General features: G+C 40.9%; 1 pseudogene across 1 annotated transcript; it reads right to left on the reverse strand.

Moving 5' to 3' along the window:
* Positions 1 to 1,222: 1,222 nt before the first annotated feature.
* On the reverse strand, positions 1,223 to 9,515 carry LOC308248320 (casein kinase II subunit alpha-like; annotated as a pseudogene). Its single transcript has 4 exons — positions 9,457 to 9,515; positions 8,605 to 9,371; positions 8,403 to 8,534; positions 1,223 to 1,253 (listed from the first exon to the last, which is right to left on the reverse strand). The product of its transcript is annotated as a casein kinase II subunit alpha-like (transcript).
* Positions 9,516 to 9,815: the final 300 nt, after the last annotated feature.

Raw genomic sequence — 9,815 nt, forward strand, 5'->3', positions numbered from 1 at the left:
CCCTCCATAAACGTTGCATATAAAAGACTCTCTATCTGTGCTTTTTAACTGAATAGATGGAAGAACAGAATAAAAGAAAGCTTTTAACCATATGAAACACAATGACTAGTCTCAGGCCATTTTACAGCATGGGATTTGTGGTTAAATAATAAATTTCAGAACTCCTTATATCTTCCTTCCTCCTACAAGGATGACTTCACCCTGACTTTCCTCTTCTCAAGTGACATTTAAGAAGGAGATAGAGCAATTAATTTTTAACAAGGGTAAATTTTTCCTATCACATTATGGAGAAACTGATGGAGATACAGGTTAATTTGACATCATGAAGGTCCCAAAACTCTATGAGAAGAACAGGGACTAGTAGAAGCCAGGTTCCCAGACTCAGAACTCCAACTCCTGACTGATTGATGGATTGATTGATTGATTGATTGATTACAACTAATATTTATTGAGAGTTGACTATGTACTAGACCAAGTAACATTTTTTATTTCATTTAATCCTTCATAAAATATTAAGAGCTAAGTGTTCGTACTATCCCAATTTACAGATGAGGAAACCAAGTGTCAAAGCAAACAAGTAACTGCTCGAGATATATCTAATATGGTCACTTAACTCTGATTCTGAAGACTGAACTTTTAGCCACCCTGTAACAATACTCTTACACTTCCTACCTTTTACATATTTTCCTCTCTTTTCTTAAGCTTATATAAGGCTATAATACTCATGTGTGCATGTGTGCATACACACACACACATACCAGATAATAGTCACATAGTCACAATCGCTGATTCAGGCTCAAAATAATATATTGGTCTTTTTAGCTTCTCCTTCATCCCTGTCCTGTTCTTGGAGGTGATATATGACTACTTTTTATTACCCTCCTCAATTCCCAAACTCCGTAAATGCACCAATAGTGAAGCATGAGTTAAATCAAGGAGCTGCTTGAATAAATTCTACGATTGTCCTATTTATAACTTCAACACATCGAAGTTAAATCCAATACATAGGAGCTTCCCTATGAGTCTCTTTTTCCACCATTTACAGTCAACAGAGACCTCCACCTCACTTATCCCTATGCTATTCCCACATACTTTCTTCATTTGTCCCCCTCTATAATATGACTCACTGTAGTATGAAAAAAGACTTGTTTGAGCCTTAATACCTGAAATGAAGTCTTAGTCCTATTATCATGATGCCATTTGTGTGAATATGAGCAATTCACTACACTTCCTGGATCTCAGTTTCTTCATCTCTAAAATGGGGCAAAAAATTCCAGACTAGCTTATAGCAAAGGATAGTGCCAAAAAATCTAATGAAACTCTAAGGGCTGTGTGCAATATATAAGGCTACTTAGGATTTTTAAATTTTACTATGTGCCAGGTACCACACTAATAAACTTAAATGAAATGTCTTATTTAATCCATCCCAAAAACACTATTAGGCAGAAATTACTAAAGGCGAGAAAACTGAAAGGCAGAATGCTAAAGTAGCCTGCCCAGGACCACACAGCTAGAAAACTGGAATGCAAGCCCTTGTTTCAGGAATGACCATTTCCATCCTGTAAAAAAAAAAAAAAAAAAAAAAAAAAAAAAAAAAAAAAAAAAAAAAAAAAAAAGAGGAGGGTAGGAGATATCTCCACTTTTATTGCCTGGTGTTTTTCCTGAAGGCTGGTTCGTGGTGAGGTTAGGGTAACACCTGAGCATCAGACTTTTTGAAAACTCCCAAGTGATTCCAATGTGGAACCACAGTGGTAAGCCACTGCCCAACACTGGCAGAATCTTACAAAGAACGAAGCAACCAGCATGCTCAGATCTGGGCTCTGCGTGCTCCCTTCCCCAGTGGGTGGCAAGGGAGCAGGGTGGAGTGGGGGAAGAGAGAAGTCACTGAGAATTGATGGAATCCAATATTCATTGCTGCACTCCAAATGGCAACTTTCCCAGCAGATACATTACCAGTCATGTCTCAGCCATAAAACATAGAGCTCTCATTTCCTTAGCGGCCTTATATACTCTGAGTGCTTTTCAGCATTATTAACCTCTATGATCAAAATAGATAGGGAGGCTGAAAGCCAGGGAAAACCTCTTTACATCTTCTGAATTGCAAAGCCACACAGTGAGAAAGATATCAGCCTGTTTTTGAGCATTCTTGCTTGAGTCAGACAAACCCAGAGCTTGGACAAATTTGCTTTGTGGACACAATAGATTCAGGATAGTCATAGATTTAGAGAAATAAATGTGTCACAGTTAGACTCATTGCCATTTGTATAAAAGCCTGCCTTATTAGAATAGTGTTCCTTATAAACAAGGCTGTCTCAGCTTCTTTTAGGCACATTTCTATGCAAAAGCTAGGAAATGTAGAGCTACACATTTTTTAAGACTGCCCAGCATCTAAACTCCACTCCTATTTAGGTGAATCACAGTATTAGTAGCAGACACAGTTCACTTCCTGTTGGGGAATTCTGAGAAAGATAGTCTCCCTCTCTCCTCCCAGGAGGTTAGTGTAGCAATGTGACTTGTCGTGGCCAATCACATGCTCCCACCTTATCTTCCCATATATCTTTAAAAGAAGACTGTGGAATCTGTCAGAGATTTTTCATGGTCATTGGTGGATCAGAGGGTCCAGAAGCAGGGAAACAAGTGTCTAGAAGAGACACAATCCCAGCATCATGATGAGTGTTCACTGACTGTGGTGCCAGCAGCAGTGGAGATACCTCAAGTAGCAAACAGAAGTGTCCCCAGCAGGATCATTCCACATCCATGCCTCAGCTATGTCTTGCCTCCCTTGATTACTACCTGAACTTGTTGTCCAACCTTCCTAGATTCCATGAACTACCCCAAATACCTTCCAAGAAAATCCTCTTTTTCTTAATCAGAATAGGCTTTCATTGTTTTCAACCAAGAACTCTATTACTGCAGAGTAATATATGGGGCTCTAATGGCTGCCCCTTCAACTACTGGCTATCCAGAAGTTACTCACATTGTTCTACACCCTACAGATGTTTACAATATGGCAAGTCTAAATACAAACTATTATCCAGCTCCTAAATCCTCACATGCAAAATCCGACCCTGCAGATCTCCTTCTGTATTCTTGTCTACCATTGTGACAACTTTTGATACAGTACACATGAGTGGTGAGTCACTTCAAGTTATCATTTAAGGATTAAGAGTTAATTTCCTAGTCTGAAGAATGGGGAAACATGGTATACAATCTCACTCAGAGATCACAAGAGGAGCTAAGTTAAGTAGTGTGAAGCAAGCTGTAGAAGTACCAAAAGTTAGTATTTCATTTTTTGACTAATAGGTAACCCTAAACCCTATAGCTGTCCTATTTGGTCTTCAGATGCAGTACTCAAGTGTACCACATCCAAAATTATCTCTAAACATTTTTGTCTGACATCTTTTCTGCAGATGGGGAGATAAAGTGTTTTGATCCCAAAGATCTTTTCTTGGTAACTGAATTGAGAATCCTCATTCTTCAGCCTCCTGCTGTATTATATATATATGTGACAAGCTATATTTCAGATTAGGATTCCATGGAAAAGGTTATCACAGATCAGCCAAGGTGCTAACGTAAATGTCACCAAAGGAATCAAATAGAGAGGATATAATATCACCTAAACTATTAATTTTCACCCTAAAGACCATCTACTTCATGTCCACAGTCCCTGATGATGATTTCTCACTCCCAGAGTATTTACTGTTTCTACTCATCATCCACATGTAACAAATAGCTCCTGACTTGAAATGAAATGTGGGGCAGCTGAAAAAATGTGGGGTTGGGATACAGACAGACCTAGTGCTATGAACTCTATGACCTTGAGCAAATTCCTTAAGCTTTCCAAGTCTTAGTTTCTTAAATTCTTCTATAACTTTGAGCTCATTTTATTTTGGATTTTCCTAAAGTAATGTTGTCATTTCAGAGTCCTAGTGCAGGTGAACTGAGAGCATGCAAGCCTTTGTGTATTTATGGAGGATACACTGTGTACTCTTCTCTTCAACTAGCAAGAGCCAGGCTAAGCCCTAGGAAGCATTAATTTAAGGCATGACATAAAATAATATCCACATGAATGGATTATCTCATATTCAATCACATTTGTTTCAGTATTTATTTAATTAAAAGCACAACTATATTTATAATGGCAGCTTGTGCCTTCCAAGATCCATAGCCTTATTTCCTTCTGGAAGCACTCACTGAAGAGGAACTTTAAGTACTTCTCTTCATAGCCAAATAGATCCTATTTTCATTAGATGTGCCTGAGCACAGAGACATTCACCAAAGCCTTATTGATAATTGTACCTGATTAACCACAAACTGTAATAGGAGGATTGAATGTTTTTTATTAATTAACATAGTCAAGTCAAGGAAAACAGTCTACATAAGGGATAGCTTGTATAAAAATAATTGACTCATTAATCATAACTATGTGAACATGTTCACATTAGCAAGGTCAGTTGCTAGAAAGGATTCAAACCGGAATAGGACATTCACACAAGTATGATTCTGTAGTTATTTCATTTGGACTAGCATGGAATTCCTTACAACAGTGAAGGTTTTCAGAAGGACATAGTCACAGAAAAGGCAAAAGTTTCAGAAGGGCAGTCTTTGCTTCACTTTTTCAAGTTGGCAGGGCATTGAGGGGAAACCACACATTCCAATTTTCATTCTAGCACAAAGGTAGCATTTGCAGCCCAAAAGCAATCCCATGGGCACATGCTTCCTCATGCTGTGATCCTGTGGATATAACCACCAGGCGCACCTCAACAGCAGCAGAAATGTGCATGCCAGGGCTGTGAACCAGCCAGACATTGCATCCTGAGGACTATAACCAGTTGGGAAGGGGATTTGGGTACGGGAGCACTTAAGCCTGGAAAGCAGTCATTTAAAATAATAACCAAAGGAAGTACTTCCTCACACAGCAAGTGGTAAACATATGGAACTTGTTACTCCCTAAGAGTTGAACAAGCCAAGAAATGTAAATAGGTTCAAGAAGGGTTTGGAAAAATTGCAGATGCCCAATCTCTTACCAGTTGTTGAAGAGAGGTTCAAGGAGTTTGGAAGTGTTCCCGACTTTTGATGTTGCAGAGGAAGCTGCCACACTCCTTTACAAAACATCCCTGGTTCCAGCCTGTTCAAATGAAATACACGGTGGAATGAATCATTAAACCGACCCAATATGGCATATCTTTTGCTCTTGTATTCTTTTTCCCCCCATTTGTTTAAATGCGTAGGTTGGGTGTTTTTGTTTTGTTTTGTTTTTTTTAATTAAAAACATTCATGGCACAACTTCGTCCCAACACAGTTATGTTTTCGTTATACCAATTACAATACAATTACAACAAATAAATCAAGGAGGAGAGGAGAGGACTTCAAACTTTAAAAAAAAGGGAGGGAGCCCACTTCAAAGTTAAAAATACTTACAAAAACCTTTCCGAGTAATTGCCAACACAACTGTCTTATATCGGCATTCTATTTCCTACTATCTGATCAGTGCAGACACAGGTAGTGCTGAGAAATAAAGTGCCCCAATACGAGGTATACAGCTGAGGTAATTTACAATAACAAAGAAGTTGTTACTCTGTAAACCCTTACACTCCCCCCACTTGGGTCTTTTTTTCATGCTTCTGCAGTAACTCCTTAAGTAGCATTTTTAAAACTTCTATTTTTTAAATAATTTATTTATTTTAAACAACAATAATTTTACAATTCATTTAATGACAACTGGTAATCATGAAATTAGCAGAGGTTATCTTCAAGTTATTGTACTAGCTGTGCTGTCATTTCCTGAGGTTAATCATAAATCAGACTTGGTTTATCACCAGACCTAGGGAAAGAACTTAATATAGTGAATGTTTAGCCTGCCCTGATTATTACAAAATATTTGCAGAAAACTCCTATTTCTTTTAAAAGGCTCTCTGGTGGCATTTCCAAGTCCTTTGCATTCACATTCAGTTTCTTGCAAGGTCTAATGCATGTTAGGAGGTTCAGCTGTCTGCAGCTCCCCACATCAGCCGCTATTACATCTAGACTCTCTGAGTTACAAGGGTGGGATGTGAAGTCTTGATTTACAACAACCCTCCTCCCACCTAAAAAAAAGAATTTATTAATCGTAAATTCAAGTCGCAATCCAGTGCAAACGTCATCACAAATTGCATCTGTGGCACATCCAGTGCTTTTAGCTTCTGGAAAAATTCAACATGGTGACCCCCATAGCATTCTAGGATATAAAAGGGTCAAGAACAATAATGAGTCCTGACCGGGTTGTCTCAGTGGATAGAGCATCAGCCTGCGGACTGAGGGGTCCCAGGTTCGACTCTGGTCAGGAGCATGTACCTTGGTTGCGGGCACATCCCCAGTAGGGAGTGTGCAGGAGGCAGCTGAATCGGTGTTTCTCTCTCATCGATGTTTCTAACTCTCTATTCCTCTCCCTCTCCCTTCCTCTCTGTAAAAAATCAATAAAATATATTTTAAAAAAAGGAACAATAATGACTGTGAGTGGCCACAAAAAGAAAACCACCCTACCAGTCAGAATGTTTTCCCTATAGTTGAGAAGAGTTATAAAAGGAGGCTTCAGCTTTCTCTAAAGTTTACCATTATATTCACTAAAGCCACCACCTTCATAAAGTTACTAGAGCCAAGATGAGTTATAAAGTTAGATAAGTTCATTAAATTCAACTGCTCAAATAATTACATTTATCTGTGATGCCCAGATGAGAAAGGCTTATGAATCCATAAAGGCAGGAGAATGGGGAACTAAGACTTCAGGCCTTAAAATACGTTGGAAGAATTTTTCCAAGTCCCCACAAGCAGCTACTACAATAAGATGACAGGAGAAAATACAGATCTATTGTGCTTTAAAAACTAGGCTTCCTCAGTGAAGCACCTGATAAACTTAGGTGGTTGGATTACAGTGGAAAATCCACTTTACATACACACACACACACAAACGGGTGACTTTTTCCATCCCCAATCCCTGCACTGCTGAGATACAACATGAGTTTTATAGCAAAGGATGTTTAATCCCCAGAGACTTGTGGTGCTTTTTTAAGGCCTCTTGGCCATGTCTAGTATCATGGTTTGAATAAGGGGTATATAAAAACAGGGGCCTTAGGAAGCCTCCACAGTACAAGGCTGCAGGCCCTTCACCTGTGAACCTGAGGCACCCACCCAGCAAGACCTTTACAAAGAGAACTTAAATCTAATGTTGATCAATAAAACCAAACATGTATTTAAACCAAAGAATTCCAACACTGGGTCTTTCACTATGAAGGACAAAGTATTACATGTACACACACACAGCAAGGAGTGGTAGGGCTGTAACAAGAGTTTATAGTTTTCCCACAATTACAGGTCTACCGTTTCAGTTTCACTGGAAACAGTGGCTCTGTTCCTACCTCTCAGGTACATTTACAAGACTGAGGGACAAGTCTTCTCACTGGATGGTCTTCTCACTGGATGGTATATGTGAGGAAAGGGGAAGGTAAGAGGAAAAGAAGGTAGAAAGCTCAAAATGAAAGTGTGGCCACATCTCCTTAGCTCTTAAAGTGTTGTTAGGATGAAACCTACATAGGCAATGTTTTTTTTTCATTTGTAAAAAGCATTAAGTTATACCCAGTAACTAACGAATTCAAAATGGCCAAGTCAAAGAAAATTGAAAAAGATTTTGCCTTCCCCCTCCTACCAGCTATAGAGCATGTTGGGAGATGAAAGGGAAGAGGTCCAAGGTAAGGAGTCTGGGAGGGAAGGTTATTAAAGTTTTCAACTAAACTTATAAGTGAGCTGGATTTAGGGTCGGGTCAATAAGACATGGTTCACACTGAACAGAAGTTTTCAGGACCTGTCTGCACTTTGGCTAGATTTTTCAGCATCTCAATGTAACTATTAAGACATATTTCCACTAGATTCACCAGGATAACCCCATTGAAGTACTTATGGAATAAAGTGATATAAATGACTAGCAGGATACTGCTTTAATAGGTTGGGTCCTGCCTCCTTCCTTCCCACCTCCCTTGAAGAAGCTATATTTTTGTAATCTCTGGAAAAGAGCATGAGACACAAATCCCCAAAGTGTGAGCAATGGTGGGCATAGGAAGAAATCTGCACCCAAATGCAGCAACTGGAACTAAGGTTGGTTCATCTTTAGTAATGAAGAACTGAATTTGAAAGGGGAGAAAAAAAAATAGTCCATGAATTATTCTACTCGCAGGTAATCTTTCAGGGAACCCCCTGAGTTATGAAAAATTCAAGTTAAAAAAAAAAAAAGAAATCAGCCTATTATAATTTCTTTAAATGATTGAACTACTATGAATCCACAAGCAACTGTTCAGAAACGATGCTTCTTAACTATTTTACCTCTCCCTGCCAGGTGCAAGCTGCATCAAGGAGAGAGTGGACTCCCCCACCTCTGCTCAGGCTCAGGAGAAGGAAGGGGGCATTCTTGCTGAGCGCCAGCGGCAGCGGGACAGGCACCCAGAGGTTGGCAGCAGCAATCACTGGTGAGTTTGCCAGAGGTCCAAGGGGCGAAGGGGTTGCCCCTTAAGAAATCCCTGACATACCAGGGCTGCTGACAGGCATACTGCCTCCTAGATGAGCCCATTTGAGCACGGTCCTTCATAACAGTGTTGAAATAGGGGTGCTCGCTCTCTGGCTTCTCTTGCCGTGACTGGTGGTCATATTGCAGTAGCCTGTCCCGGAAAACCAAGGCCTCGGGGCTGACAAGATGCTGGTTTTCACTGTGGACAAAGCGTCCCCATTGCTTAGGGGAGTGTCTACCCAAGATATGCATCTAATTCAATGTTGCACATGTCAATATAGTCAAATAAATCTCTGTCCCCAGAACCTTGGCTATCCTCACTGACTGATCATCTGTCACATCCATGGAAAAATGGCTTCTTCCAGAAAATGGTATTCGCCAGCATACAAGCCAAGCTCCACATATCCAAACTATAATCGTACATCTGATAGTCTGCAAGTAGCTCGGGACCTCGGAGGTTATGGAGAAGCAACTCGGACATTATATGCTTGGCCAGGGTGGTAAAACTCAGCTAAACCCCGCCTATTAGCAGCCGCTTTCTGTGCTCGTGATCAGCCATGACATCATGGGGCTTCCCGTCTCCGCATTATCTCCATGCCATGACAATAACCCGGGCCCCCACAAGCTCACACATGTGAACGTCTGGTATAACTGCTTGAATCTGTACCGTTTACACAAGTTCGAAAACCAAGGCGGGCGTCGTGGCACAGGGCCTTTTACAATGTCAGCCTGTGTGCTGATGTTGGGACCACCTCGCTAATTCTCCAAAATCTTTATTTCACGCCTGATTTTCTCCTTTACTGGCTTGGGAATGATAACTTTTTCATTATTTGTGATGCTAATGGATTTAGATACTTCACTACATTTATCAGGCCTAATTTCCAAGCCGGCTTGCAGTCATCTGGATTTCCCCATTGCACCACCTGTGACTCCTGACCCCAGTCCTCCGGGTCCGCGGATTAACGTCTGTAAACTCAGCCATGCTTGGCCCGGTCCCGACACGTCAAGGTGGCGAGCAAAGGTACACTTGGTGTTTGGCGATCCGGCAGTCACCCCATCCCACCCAGGCAGCTGGGGTGAAGCGGGGAGGTAAGACTTTGTTTCAAACCTCTTTTCTTCCAACTGTGGCGGTAGCCGACCTCGGCCCTCTCCTCACACAGACAATATGGCGGCAGGGGCGGAGACACAGGGCTCGACCGCGGACAATATGGCGGAGTGGTGGGGGGTGGCAACACAGGGCTCCCGCCAGCATCAGGAACCAGAGCAAGGCCGCTGCTGGAAC

Source organism: Plecotus auritus, assembly GCF_963455305.1.
Source record: "Plecotus auritus genome assembly, chromosome: 5".
NCBI lineage: Eukaryota > Metazoa > Chordata > Mammalia > Chiroptera > Vespertilionidae > Plecotus > Plecotus auritus.